This window comes from Contarinia nasturtii, unplaced genomic scaffold (assembly GCF_009176525.2).
Source record: "Contarinia nasturtii isolate CC-2019 unplaced genomic scaffold, AAFC_CNas_1.1 Cnas_scaffold_993, whole genome shotgun sequence".
In the NCBI taxonomy this organism is placed as follows: domain Eukaryota; kingdom Metazoa; phylum Arthropoda; class Insecta; order Diptera; family Cecidomyiidae; genus Contarinia; species Contarinia nasturtii.
The window spans coordinates 1,212,731-1,227,824 of record NW_022198340.1 but is presented as its reverse complement, the minus strand read 5'-3'; the positions used below and the strand labels follow the sequence as shown (position 1 = coordinate 1,227,824).

The 15,094-nt window shown below is 33.8% G+C and overlaps 1 protein-coding gene across 6 annotated transcripts in view; it reads left to right on the top strand.

The window, feature by feature from the left end:
* The window catches only part of LOC116343418 (broad-complex core protein isoforms 1/2/3/4/5), a 101,997-nt gene that overhangs the window by 59,569 nt on the left and 27,334 nt on the right, over window positions 1-15,094 (top strand). For 4 of the 6 annotated variants that reach the window (XM_031771447.1, XM_031771449.1, XM_031771444.1 and 1 more), the window contains exon 1: window positions 3,196-3,344. The exons of the other annotated variants lie outside the window; for them this stretch is intronic. The gene's annotated coding sequence lies outside the window, so the exon portion shown is untranslated. Of the gene's footprint in view, window positions 1-3,195; window positions 3,345-15,094 lie in introns of those variants that run through there. 6 annotated transcript variants of the gene reach the window in all.

Sequence of the window (15,094 nt, the reverse complement as noted above, 5' to 3'; positions counted from 1 at the left end):
TAGTTTTTTTGTGTGTGAAAAACAACTGTGTCTGCATGACGCAAAATGCAATCACCAAGCCAATATTTTTTTCTCTGACAATTCAGTTCGTTCAACAAAGACTTTGTTGAATTTCATATGAATAATTTCAAGTGATGATCATTGTCGTTGTTGTCGGCTTACGTTCAACGAAACAACGGTAATGCACGCACTTTCCTTCTTTATATGCATACCGTTGTGCGATTCACTCTCTCATTCACTCAGTGTGTGTCAATAACAATCACACAACGATTCTGTACGATTCGTAATATTGTGTCCAATGAAACGATGAGATGCGACTCATTCTTTTGCCATGCATACACATGTACATTGTGTGTCTGACCGAGACGATCGAATAATAATAATAAATGTCTCTCTAGCTGAAAGTGAAACACACAACAACAATGAAATAAATACAAAACGAACAAAACGAAAACAAACAATTCGCATAATTTGTGTGTTTTTTTAAACGTGGTGATAGCTGTCTGTAGTTACACACACTCACACACAAAATACACGATAAGTGCTAAAGAACGGTATAAAATGAAAGATAGAGACGAAAAAGACAACACATTGAAATTGGCAACGATAAGAAAAGAAGAAAAAGAAGAAGAAGAACCAAATGTATTCGCAAAAAAAAAAATCGCAATTTTACACATTTGCGAAATGAAACTGCTTTTTTTCTCTCTTTCTCTGTGTAGTTGTTATTGTTCATATTATGACAAATAAAAATCGCATACAGTCTCAAAAGAATTGAAACATGTCAGACGAAGAATGGCAAAAAACAAATAGAAATGCCGAATATTATGCATATCAAGTCCATACTTATTTGGGGTATCCCGTTCGGTGTGTGAAACGAATGAAGACTAGCCGCAAATAACGCGAAACAAGAATACAAACAGCCAATTTTCGTAGGGCAACAGAGACCAAGAGAGTGTGATAGAGAGCAAGAACGGCAGATAGAGAGATAATCAGTCATCATACATACGAAACAAATTTTTCTTATTCATTCGCTATTGTTTTTGAAATGTATTCGTCGTTCGTCCCCATATGCTGATCTATCCGTTGTCTCAAATCGTTCTAAGCGTCCCATTCTATCGATGTATTTCGCAATTTGGTGCTTTCTTCGGCGATTATACATTTTTTATAAAAAAAAAAAATTTCATTTTATTTGCGTGGCTTTAAATCGTCGTTGTCGCTATCGCGCGTCATTTTTGCTATTGCCGCAGAAAAAAAAACTTTTCGGCTAGCAAGAACCATCGTTACCGTATGTGTATGTGTCTGTTGCGCTCACATAATTGTGATCGCTCCGACGCGTCATACATCTTTATAACCGAATTTTTAAATACAAAATATTGCACACAAAAATATGTCAGTCAAGTATGGTCGCATCCTTTTTTCAATGTATTTGTTTTTTGAGATTTTTGAGATTGATAATTTTGCGTTTCGTCTCTGTCTATCACATTGACGCCCAATTCTACACATATATGTGTTGGCCCATTCGCTTTCGCATTCATATTCAGTTCTTACTATTTTTTTTCGGTTATATTTCTTATTCATTCGCAATGCGAGTGCCATTGTTGTTTTTGGATTTGCCTATTGCGGTTTTGAATGGATTCATCATCCATTCGATGTGATATACAATCGACAAAAGTTTTTCGTTCGTCTTCTTTATTACATTTTAGTTCGACCTCATTGCTCATCCAAGATGGATATACTCTCTTCCGTTTTAACAATTTTTAATAAAAATAAATTTCACACTTGAACCAGAATGTAACCGGTAACCAGTTCGAATTCAAACGATTTATTGATTAGATTTTTTTCGTGAAGTTTTTTACGTCGGGACACAAAAAACATTTTTTTTAATTGAAATTTTTTTTTCAAAAGTTTTTTTTTGTTTGTTCAATTCTCATCGGACTATGAAAACAAAATACAGTGTTTGAATACAGCAAATACGTCCGACGAATCAACAGTTTATCGGTAGCATAGCAAAAGCCGTAAACATAGAACGAACGAACCGAAAAAAAAAGAATCCACTCTCGTGTATGTAATGCGGTAAACATATATGGCAACAGTTTCAATTTCAAATTCACTTTCATTTCGCCATGTGTGTGCATGAACAGTGTACGTTTGGGCTTGCATTGCGTTCTCAATCCTCTCTCTTTCTCTAACACTTTGACTTTTTATCCAGTGGGTTGGCTGGTGTTTGGTTCACACGCCAAAACACACAATCTGCATATACGACTACACATTGTACATGCTCCATCATACACGAGTCGTAACACGACCGATAGTCAGTCCGATAAAAGTGGCAAAACTATTAACTCACTAACGGACGGATCAGAACATAGAAAAAAGAACGGCGAAGAGAAAAGAACCGACACACTGACGAATCTTTGTGCCCGATAGCGATATTTTTTTATTTATTTCATCGACTTGATTCGAAGAACAAGAGAGCGAACACAACATCTAATTGGACATTTTGTTTATTTCTGTTTGCAGAACAACTCTAGATATATATCATCATCCCTAAATGTAAAGAAAACAAAAAAAAAAACGGAACGAAATAAAAGTGATTTAGACAAAACAACGTGATAAAAAAACAATTTAATTTTGCAAAACGAACCAAAGACATATGCGATTTACATCAAAATGCATACACAAGTGATTAAGACTCAAAACATTCAAAAACAGTATCGGACAATGTTCAATTGATCAAAAAGTGAAGAAAGTATCAAGAAAAACGAACTTTAAGTGTGGACAGAATTTTTGTTGTAATTTTTAAAAGAAAAAGTAGCACCATTCAATTACGGTGAATTTAAAACTCTATAATCGCTTGATTTGAATAATCAATTCAGTCGATTCCAAACGAGACGTGTGCTCATCAATTTTCAAACGAAAAAAAGAAATGATTTGCATTCGTTACATACTTTAATGAACAAACTTACGAATATTTTTGTGATCTTAAACGCATAAACTCTTAAAGAAAACCGAAATTTTTCAATCCTCTCAATATCATTTACTTAAATCAACTCATTTTAAATCGTACACGAACAAAAAAAAAAGAATTATTTGTTTTTGCTCGCGCGGTATTGCAATTCTCTCGATATATAAAAAAAGAAGAATTTCTCTCTCTTTTTTCAAAAAATCAATATATTTTCATTTGATTGTGATTTTATGTTTGTGATCTTTTTATTTTAAAAGTATATAATTTTTTTTATTCTCTAATAATTAATTAAAAATCGATTGATAAAGTGTATTTTTTGTGAACCGGAAAAGAAGTACTCAAGGCTAGTCGAATCCGATCCACAGAACCCAAAACTGAGGTAATTTATCAATTGAGACTTACAGATACGTGCATTTTTAGATTTTAACACACATTTTATTGCTTCAAACACTTTGTTTGAATGAAATTTATCACGAATAAAGTTTAATGTACTATTCAACGTCAAATGTTGCGTTTAATCAACGCACATTTAGTCAGGCGTATGTTATCAGCGTATTAGTGGCATGATTAAACTTTTGCGAATTGTGACTAAATACAATGTGTGTTTAATCATAAAACTATGAAAAGATAGCAGAATTTTAAAGGCGTGAATAATCAGTTTTAACAATGAAAGGCGACCGAATGACGAATATTGGCTTCCAAAATATAGATGCTTGTCATATTTGAAACGAAACCAATTGATGATTAGACGGAAAACTATCGTTTGTATTAACAAAAATGTATACAAAAAAAAATGTAAAGCAAATAAGCGATGGAAAAAACCTCATTTGTTTATTTAGTCAGTTTCTGCTTTGTGCACCACATTTGGCCGTGTAATAAAAAATTGAACAAAAATCAACATTCGCCAAATATTTATTCGCACAAAATTTCTATTATTAATTTTGCTATAGCGCAAAGATAAAAGAACGAACCAAAAAAACACACCAAACAATGTTACAGACAACTTATTGAAATAGTGAAACAAAAGTTTGGATAACGACAAGTGGTTTTGGTTAGTTTTTATTTGATATTGCGAAAACGATTGGCGTCTATTGAACATGACATCGTTTTTATCATTTTAAATAAATACATTTGGCACTTGTCCTTAGTTTGCTTGCATTTTTTGGGTTTTTTTTCTTTGAATTTCTTTTATCAATTTTAAATGTGACAATGACGAAGTGGGACTGGAAAAGTCGATTTGAACATCAAACTCAAAGCATTATTACAGCATTTAAATCCAAATAACTGTTTATTCATTGTTTATTTTGCCTGGGATTTACTTCGATAACAAACATTGTTCGGCAATCAATAGGCATTGATTTCTATTTATATCGAAAATGCCAAAATAATCAAATAATTGCAGCTAACTCTATTTGGCCAAAAGTTGGTGAAATAAGTTCAGTTAAACATGCAAAATCTGACGCATAAAAACACTTGTCAAATCACTTTTTATCGCAGTTTTACCTTGTAAAAGATTAGGACCATATTTTGAGAAAGAAAATAAGCGCACGTGTGTGCGCAAAATAAAAGTTCACTATCCAAACAATGAAAGAAAAGAGAAAAAGAAAGAAAAAAAAAAACGCGACGATAAATAATTATTATTTTGGGTGATCGTATACGTGGAATGCGATTAATTTGCGCGATCCAGATGCGTGGCGCAATTTAAAACTGGGTTTTCAACTAAAAGAAATAAGCAATTGCAGACAAATTATCTCGATTGAAATGCTAGTTCGTATTAAATATTGTCTGTGCACCTTGGTGCTGTTTTCTGTTTTCTCTCTGCCACTTTCGGAGTCACTTATCGCAACAGATTTCGCATTTTTTTTTTTTCGTTTTCGCTGAGTGATTTAATTTTGCCTGATCGATTTCGCCTATCGTTTATTGTATCTGGTCTGTATGTATTAAATGTCTATGTTTAATCTAGATATATTTGTCAACAAAAATGCCATTGGCTAAAGTCAATGCTTACACTCATTTATTTTAATCGCATTTTATTCTTCTTATTTCAATTCTGTTTAAATAACCAGAGTATGAAAAATAATCAGTATATTCTAGATGTCTAGAGTGAGAATTATCAATATTAAAATAAATTCATATAACTTATCTGTTTCTGACGAAAAAACAAATGAGTTGCGAACAAAAAAAAAGCGCACATCAAACTGAATGCATATGTGTTTGAATATCCGATCGAGCGATTACAGTCGCCTAATTCGCGAAATTACCGAATGATTTCACTTTCGTTAGGTGTATTGGAATAGCCGGAACGCGGAACAAACTAGCGAAATAGAAATGACATAACAACGCATCTGGTTTAAAAGCATACATACGTACACTGTGTGCAAAGTCATTTTAGCAAACAAAATGAGAGCGAATAAAAAAAGAGTATAACAAGCGATAAAAAATATTTTTTAGTCGATGCCATCACGTAGTTACGTCCTGTGACTATGTATAGTTGCTATAGTGTAATATAGAACTATAGCAACATCGTTTTTTTTTCTAATTTGCAACACTTCTTATTTTCGTATGAAAATTGCCGAAAAAAAATTCGCAACAACAAAAAAAACGTCGTCGTGCTCTAATTTAGCAAGCGCACACAACGAACGTGCGGGCATTTTTCTTTACTCAACTATCTCTGGCGGTGTTGTGGTTGATTTCATTATCTACATCTATCTTTGCGAACGCACTGTATTCAATGTCTCTATCACTCAAACCAACACAAGCACAATAAAAAATAGTGAAATTGGTTTATTTTGCTGAAAAAAAAAACAGTACGAGCCACACTTTATCAACATAATACAAACCAAACAAGTGAAATGACTGACGATTGGTTTCCAAGTCAATTTAATTCGTACGGTTTTAGTGCATATCACACACTCATTTGAAATAGAAGAAAAAACCCGAATATTCGTCATTTTTTAATCGCTCATAAATTTAGTCGCCTTGAAAGTGACACACAAAAATGTCAAATAATTTCGCATGATAGTCCATCTTTTTTTTTAAATAGTTATTCTTTTTTCTCATTTTCCACTGCGTTTTGGCCACCGACACCGTTTAGCATTCTATATTTCCTGATGAGTTTCTTGGCAATCGCCAACACGGACAGAAAGTGAAAGTAAAATATTGACTAAACACTCGGCCGGTATACATACACCATCGACATTCCTTCGTTGCGATTTTCTTTTAAAAATAGTTTTGAATCGGACGCAACGGGGAAATACAGCCATTTCGTATTCATTCGGTTCAAGTTCAATCGAACGAATCAAGGCAAAACTGCAACCATTTCAATAAAATCTTTCATTTTCATTTATTACGAATGAATGTGTTGACTTCAAACTAAAAATAAACAGTTGAACGTTTTGGTAGTTCATGGCATCATCTATTTTCTGTATTTACGTTCAATAATTAGTGTTTTTTTCGTTATGAGAAAAATACACACAATAAAAACAAACTGACACGATAGAGTGACGCATCATACACAAGATGAGATTCATCGACAGAAATGTATCATTACCATTAAATAAAAATATACAAAGAAGAAAAATCATAAACCGAACATGATTTTCATACCAATACTGTGTCCCTGACGAAATGAATTATTTCTTTTTGTTTCAAGCATAACAAGTGTTCCAAATAGTTTAGTTAATGAAATTGCGAAAAGAAAAGAAAAAAAACGCGTGGAGAATGAAGGAGACAAAAAAAGAGCTTTAAAATGAATTTATTTTTACACTATCGAAAAACCCAATTCTAAGAATTCAAACCATAAAACAGGAAATGTAATTGGATTTTTTGCTGTTTTCAACTTGATTTCAATAATGCTCCGCCGTTTCCAAGACACACCGAAAGAATTCCAAAAATCATACGCAAAAAAAAAACATGCATGCACATCTGTATATTGCGATACATTGATAAATTTCGATGACGACGAAATAACTCCATCATTTTCGTAGACACCGAAATTGTCAAAAGAAGAAACGGGTTACGAGACAATAGCATTGTTTCAATAGGATTGCGCTTGCTGTTGCCTGTTTTATTGGGTTGGTTTCTTCAAAGTAAATAGAAATTGCGATTTTTGTTCTGCTTTGCCTTCTTCTCCCCGCGTCATTTACGTGTATGCAACCGTGCGCTCTTCGAATAACACACAGAAGAAGAAAAAAACAATCTCGCACATTTACAATTGTGATCGTGATCGCATCAGCTGCACACCACACCACCAATAACGGCAGCGAACGAAAAAAACCTTGAACGTTAGTAATGTGTTCATTCGACTCGGTCATTTCAAGTGCATGGGAGCATAGACATTAGAGTCTTGTTATTATTTTACATCTTATTTATTTCTATGACTACGTATGAGTGTTTATTTTTACGGTTTGGCGTTATTGTGAACGGGCAAATGAGCGCCTCTATCAATTCATGCACACCACACACCGATGCTGTTACATTCGCTATTTGCCGGTGTGTCGGTGTGATGCGATTGGATAAAGATTGCGACTTTTTTGTTGTTCGTTCGTTTTCGAAATGTACGATGACAACACACAAAAATAAATAGGTGTAAGCGAACAGAATTAGTTCTATTGAATGCGATAGCCAAGTAATGGCATGGCACTTTTGATAACAACGTTCATTTGCACTTGATTGTTTAATTTGTATTATCATTTTTGTTGGATTGGCGCAAAGGTGACACTTTTTTTTCGATTTCTTGCCTCTCTGTCACTCGTGCGCCCTTACATATCGAAATCATAAAGTACCATGATTATAATTTACTGCAATTGCCGGCGCGAACTTAAATTGCAATGTCAAAATGCCGGTGTTTTCTTTGTCGTCGTTGTCGTTTTCTTCCAATTATCATTGCCAGTCTCGACCATTTTAAATTTTGGATTTATTATATCTGAATGTTTTTCAGTTTTTTTTTCTTTCGTTGCAAACATTTTAGTTTGGCGAAAGTATGAAAGTGAGACTTGTTGTTATCAACGGTAAATAGAAGCTCCTTATCAGTAGACATTTTTTTTCTATTTCGATGACATTTTCAAGTTTTGTGTCATTCGCTATAGTATATGTACGTTTGTTGTTGTTTTAAACCATGCTTCGTTTCTTTTTTACTCGTTCGCCACTTTTCGTTAGTTAGTCGGGGCACCGTAAAGAAGAGAAGAATATATGTTCATAAAAACATCTGCATACTAACTAGACCAGGCACCAAAAGTAGCAATAATTTGGCACAAGACAATATTTGCGATAGAGCGAAAAACTTATTGCGTTTTCTTATCAACAACTCAATGCCAAATAATGATTTCATTATAACATTTTTTTTTTTCGTTGCTTTTGTGAAAAGATTTTTTTATTTTCTAAAGAAAAAATGCCAAGATTTTTATAATATTTTTTTAAAAAATTGAAATGATATTGTTTTATTAGCCGTTTGTTTAAATATTTAAACTTTTGTTTCTCTATCATCGAGGTCATTAATCTCTCAAACTAGATAAAATGCGTGCAAATAAAATCGGTTTATCACAGGATTTACATACAATTCGCACGACGATTTGCATCAGCGGCAAAAATAGAGACAGCGAAAGAGAAGAAAATGCTGTGCTAAATTTATAGTTCAGTTACTAAAATAAATGATATGTTTTTGGTGAGACTTAATAGCGCATTCTACCATAAAAATCACGCCACTCTTTTTTTTATATTTCGGCTCTGTTAGTACAATGCGAAAATATCATTTTTTTTATAATGTGCTGACTGATGTTGTATATAGGTATGTGTGTGTGTTTGGCTTTCTCTTCTTTCTCTCTCGCTCTTTGTACGTTTTTTTTTTTGCATCGGTGCTCGCGTACATCTATTCTATCGTATTCAGAAGGCCAAATTATTAGATTAGTATATTGTCTAGGCGTATAAAAAGTATATAAAATGTGTGTTTTATTTTGTCTTCACACTTCGCGCTATGTTTTTCTTTTTCATTCGACGACGTTTCTAACGGAATATGAATATTATTTTGAATAGTATATGCATGTTATGTCATGTAAAGAATATCAAAGTGTTGTACTTAAAAATGATTTTTTTTTCGCGTATGGCCAATTTTTCAGTTGCTACCGGAGCGCTTATACATTTGCGCATTCCGTTGATAATGCATATATAACACAAAACCACCATCGTTATTCATGTGAACGAAAAAAAAATATACAAAATATTTTCTGCTGATTTCATCAGTTTTTCGAGTTGCTGTAGGCAATGATATCAGAACAAAGTGTTTATTGTGTAGTTTAGGCTGTCGCGTACGATGACGACACCCGAAATCGAGGGAATGTTCCACTGAAAAACAACTTCGAATTAGAATAGAATTTTAATTATTTACGCCAAATACGCGAAACATTTGGATATTTCGTACGTTTAGAACCAATCTTAAGATACTTAGTGTTCAAAATATTTACTCTTTTCAAACTATTCACGTATTTATTTAATCGAATTTAAGACATTTTCGCGCAATGTTTTCGTAAATAAAAAACATCTAAAGCATCTACGAATAATATTCGTAATATTTATGGAATGCGCTGAAGTCATTCGCATTTTGAGCCCCCAAGCAAATGTAGAGTTCTTTGGAAGGCAGCTGATTTATTACGCTCAGCAATATCGAATAGATTTATTGTCAAATAAGCACTCTCTTCGTTGAAAATTCATCAACTTGAAATGTAATTGAATTTGAGCGTATAAATACCCAAAAGATCCATTTATAAGAGCTGGAACGAATTTTGAAAGCAAATGCGCAATAAACAATGCTTCGTTTGAAAGAAAAAAGTTCGATAGTAGAATTTCAGCAGACGCGGACATTTTAAATAGACGAGAAAAGAGAGAAAAAAAAACTATTCACTTTGGTATATATTTTTATTTACTTCATTTCATTTTGGGCGATAGCATTTTGTTTCGCTCAGATTCATTTCTTAGAATTGACTTTTGATGTCATCTGTGTACGTTGAGCCGATTGTGTGTGCATAAACGGATAAATTCAAATAAGTATAAAAATAAAATCCCCCACCATTGCAAAGAAAATACGCTGTTGGCGGCTATGAAGAGCGGGTTCAAACAATGCGAACCGACTGAAATTGAAAAAAAAAAACAAAATTTGAAGAAAAAAGAATAAAACCCAAATAAGTGTTCATTCATTTTGAACTCTAATTCGCATATCGCCATAGATCCATACATCAAAAGGCAAGACGTGTATTGAATTTATTTTTTCGCTTCGACCCAACATGTAAATGGAATTAATAAGAGTTTCAATCAAATCAAAGTCAACTATGTCGTTCTCATCAACGCTAATGCATATTTTTTGTTTGCCACCATAACAATTGATTTTGTAATCGCATATCTAATGTGGCATTTATTTATTTATTTTTTTGTTCGGGTCATGAATGGAAGGGAAAAAAAGGATCGAATTCGATGACCGAATCTATTTCGCTGAATTGTGCAACTACCAAACTCGAGTGCAAACAATTTTAATTGGAATTTTTAATTCACCACGAATGGCACTTCCGTTTCAGCACTTTTTTTTTCTCGGCATTTGTTATCGAAATTTCAAACGAACATCTACTAAACAAAATGGAAAACAAAATCAATAGATGAATGAATAAAAAAATACAACTTGAAACATCCTTACATTCATTTGCATTCATTAAATTTTCAATTTTTTCCTTTTTTAAATGGCACTCTTCGCCATTGTATTTGTTTGCTTTAAAACGAGAGCAAAAGATTTTTAACTATGAATTCAGTTTTAGTGTTTGCCGTTGTTCGGTCTAGCATCACTAGAAGCATTATTGTAATTATGTTCACCCCCTGTTCTATGTGAAAAAGAGAAATCTCTCTTGCTACGTTTTATTCTCTATCATTTGGGCACACATGCGACACACCATACAAAAGGGATCTAATTCTAATGAGAGTGATATCATTGCATCGGTTCGTTTTTTTCATTGTGATTCCTTCTTTTTGTTATTGTGAGGAGGGAGAGAGACAAGTACCAACCAACATCCAATAGGCAAGTGAGAAAAAGGAAATCTCTGCCGATTTTATGCTGATGAAACATAGAGATTGAACAAAAAAAATAATCCCTCTTATTTACTCGCATATTGAAAAGACGAGCGAAAAAATTCATTTTTTAAATAAATCCATTTTGGATGCTGCAAGGAAGACGACAGACGTCACCATCATCTTTGTTCATATCTAATCGATAGTTCATTTAAAACGACCATACGGCATTTTTAGAAAGTTCATTCAAAGTCGACAACATTTGCTATTTTATAATAATCCACTTGGATTGAATTGCACCATGTAAAAACAACAACGATGCGCCATAACGTTGAGAGATGAGGGAGATTTGTTGATGTGTGTGTGTGAAACAATGCCTTCAAGGACTGTTGATAAATAATAATAATTATCATGGGGAATTGTCTGCTATTTTTCTCAAGTTTTACCTAATCACATGCAATATTCAAGCTGAACAAACTTCTCAGCTGGTGATGAGCGCAAAAAAAAAGTAACGAAATAATTTAGATATTAAATATAAATTCTAGAGCGCTTTATCATTATCATACGTAAAATTTAGTGTTAATTTACTTAAATTCTGGGATAATGGGTTTTTTTTCTAACATACCATACAAAGTGTATGCAATTAATTAAATGCAATGCTATTTGATGAATCATTCAAGAACACATTTTGTCACATTTGGAAATTCTCCGGAGGCAATCATGAAATAGAACTTATTACAAATGTGCGATAACAACAAAAGTTTTTATTGTTTCACTCTCTATATATTCATTGCCGCACTCTAGTTTGATACAATTCATAAACGAATAAAATACAATTTTTTAATGGTTTCGGCTTGACAATTTTGGGAATGGATTCAATTATTGTGGTATGCATTACAAAATATAATAGCATGATTTGTTTATGAATTGGGCGCAAAATATATGTGTCGCAATTTACATATACACAAAAAACAGCTCTGATTCGAGTTCTAGAAGAACCTTTTGTCATTTGTTCATATCGTCACGCACATCAAAACCATATTAAAGACTTAATTATACAAAGTGACGATGATTTTTTTTGTGCAAACACAGACATTCTGCTGATAATGATTTTTTTTTTCGGTTTGAAGCGAAAACGGAAAGAATTTTTTATTTAATTGAAAGTTGTTTGCAAATACAATTAGATAAAATGGCATCAAAGCAGTATTTTTGCTTTTGATATTTGTAAAAACGAATGACATTGCAAAATACCAAGAAAAATCAGAATATATTTCGATATATTTTTTTATATAAACTTTGGGCTATTACACAGCTAAACGCGAAAAGATTAGATCGACTGTTTTTTTTATCGTTTAAATTTCGTATAAAGCATTGAGTAGCCTGTAGTGGTTTTTGATTATCGCGTTAACCACTCAACTGATACTGTTACTTTCAAGCAAGGTCAGTTTTTGACTATCCAAAATACAGTTCAATCACTACGTCAATTATCAATTTTTTGTTTGTTCATTCGCTTAAAATTTCATAAAAATGCACGATAAATGTTCGATGTGTCATTTTTTTGTTGTTGGTAGTGAAATTAGATGTATATGATATGTATAGATAACATATGTAAATGCAAAAGATCGATTGTATTCGACTGAAAGCAAAACTAAATTATATGTTGTTGGTGTGTGACATCACGCCGTTCATGTTGATGATAAAATATGACTGAAAGCAAAAGTGTAAAGCAGACGCTAGACGTTAGATGTTTAATAAGCGAGACGCGATAAATTTCTAACGCCTGTTGTCTGTGCACAACCACATACACTGTAATAGTTTCAGTTTATTGTCGCGCATTTAACGGTTCATGAAATTCGATCTCATTTGTGACACGTAAACAATTCTAAAATCAGTCGGAATCGAAAGAATTCCGAATCGAAAGATGCAGCAAATCGTTGAAAACATAACAACACGGTACTTAGCAGACGTGTTCACACTGATTGTTGCTTATGAGCTGTTGCTGGTTCGCATTGATGACGATAAATTCTATTTTTTCATTATTTGTCTTTCAACATTTGCTCAGTTCTAGGTAAACAAAAAAAAAAAAAAAAACATTGTATGTGTGGTGAGCGAGAGATAGAGATAATGTATTTATGTTATTTGCTTAAATGGCTTTGTTTGCCACAATCGATCCTATTGCGATGAATACCACTGCAACCGCATGCAATAATATATATTATATTAAGAGATTGAGTATTGTGAATTGAAACAGAAACAGCAAATAACGAAACAAACAATATTGCAAATGCAAAGCCATCGACCGTTCGTCCGACACTTTGTCACTGGGTTAAGGTGAAGGTCACATCTAGGAAATTCACACACATATACAATCGCTATCAAACTGACGACATGCCGAATAATGTTTGGCGTTGTGATCACACTCACACACAATGGATTTGATCATCCCGAGAATTGCCGGTTTGTTGAAATGGGTTTTCGGTTTTTTTAGCCAGTTTTGTAACGTGGTTTGGTTAAGCGAGTTAAACGCACTGGTTTTTCAGCACGGTAATATTTCATTTGAGCTGAAAGTGAAAACGCTTTTTATTCTATATACATTGCGTTGGCGAAAGAAACGTTCACAAATGACATACGAAAAAAAGAGGATATGCCAGACATTCACCTCAATTCGCTTGATTCGCCACGGTAGTTTTTGTCGTATTTGGTTTAAATGCTGTTCAAATCTCTCTCTCTGCCTCGATTGCAAGTGCATGTGTGTGTGTGTGTGTGGGTGGTATGTCTATCGAATGTGCGCCACACATAATTTTTTTTTTTTGCAATCTACCTCGAAATGCAACAAGCAAAAGAGCAGAAAATCGAGTGAAGATGAGAAAAAAGCAAACTCGGTCGTGAGTACAGTAAATAAAACATTCAGTACATCAAGTCGACATGGTATATAGTTCAAATAGGCGAGTGAAAAAAAACGTGGTCTTCGACACAAAAAGCACAAACGGTAGCAATTGAGTACGTTTTGATGGGAAATGCATCTACTGATGCATAAAACCCACACACATAAGCTTCGTCAAAAAGTCCGGGCACATTTTTTTTCTCTCTCACTACACTATATATGCATTACATCTTATGTATACACAAAAGTTTTTTTCCCTCTGTGCAACCACTGTGCACACCACCGTGATGGTGCAATGCCAGAAAATCGAAATATCCACGCACCAACAAATGCATTGAAAAACATACGTGGCATGATTCAACTCTCGAGATATGCGAACATTGGGATGAGTGTGAAATGAGAATGAGCAGCAGAAAAAAAAATAATAATAGCAGCATCAGCATCAGTGGCAGCAACCACACACACACAATCTGAATGTGCAATGCAGTGAAAGTTGATGGCGTGGCGAAAGCGACGTCAATGAAATCGGGCGCTAGACTACACTGAATAATGTCTCATTGAAACGAGTCACTGGAACACCAGAACTAACAACAAATTTTTATTCACTGGATACGTCTTTTTTGTTCTCTTTCTATCTTTCTCTTTCGCATTCGTTCTCGTTCGACTTTTTGCATCCGGTTTTCTTGTACACATCGAGCCATCGCCAATGTTCGGCCATATGTGTACATGGATTTTCGTGCATTTTTTGCCTCCGCGTACAATTTTCCTCGCACTCTCTTGATTATGATATCACATATGTGCTTTCCATCGTCGGCATCACCACCGACGCCACCAATTGTCATGTGCTCGACTCTTTTCTCGTGTGCTTTTTTTCTACTTTGCAATATGTGTGTGTGTGTGTTGTGCTTGCAAGCCATCAGTCGGTGCATCGGCTGTCTCGGTATATAATAAAAACAACATGACAAAAAAAGAATCAGCGGAAGAGTGAGCGGGCGAGCTTTTTTTTCGCTCCCTTTATTCAGCAGCAGAAAAATAAACGTCTCGACTCTATTATATACTTGACGGTGCCATTGAAAAACTTTGCGTTTTTTTTCTCATTCCTTTTTTGAAATGACTGCTATTGCGTTTTTTTCCTCTGTACTTATGGAAATTGCCTTTGTCTCGTGTACTTTGACATTCACTCGACTCGGTAGACACATAAA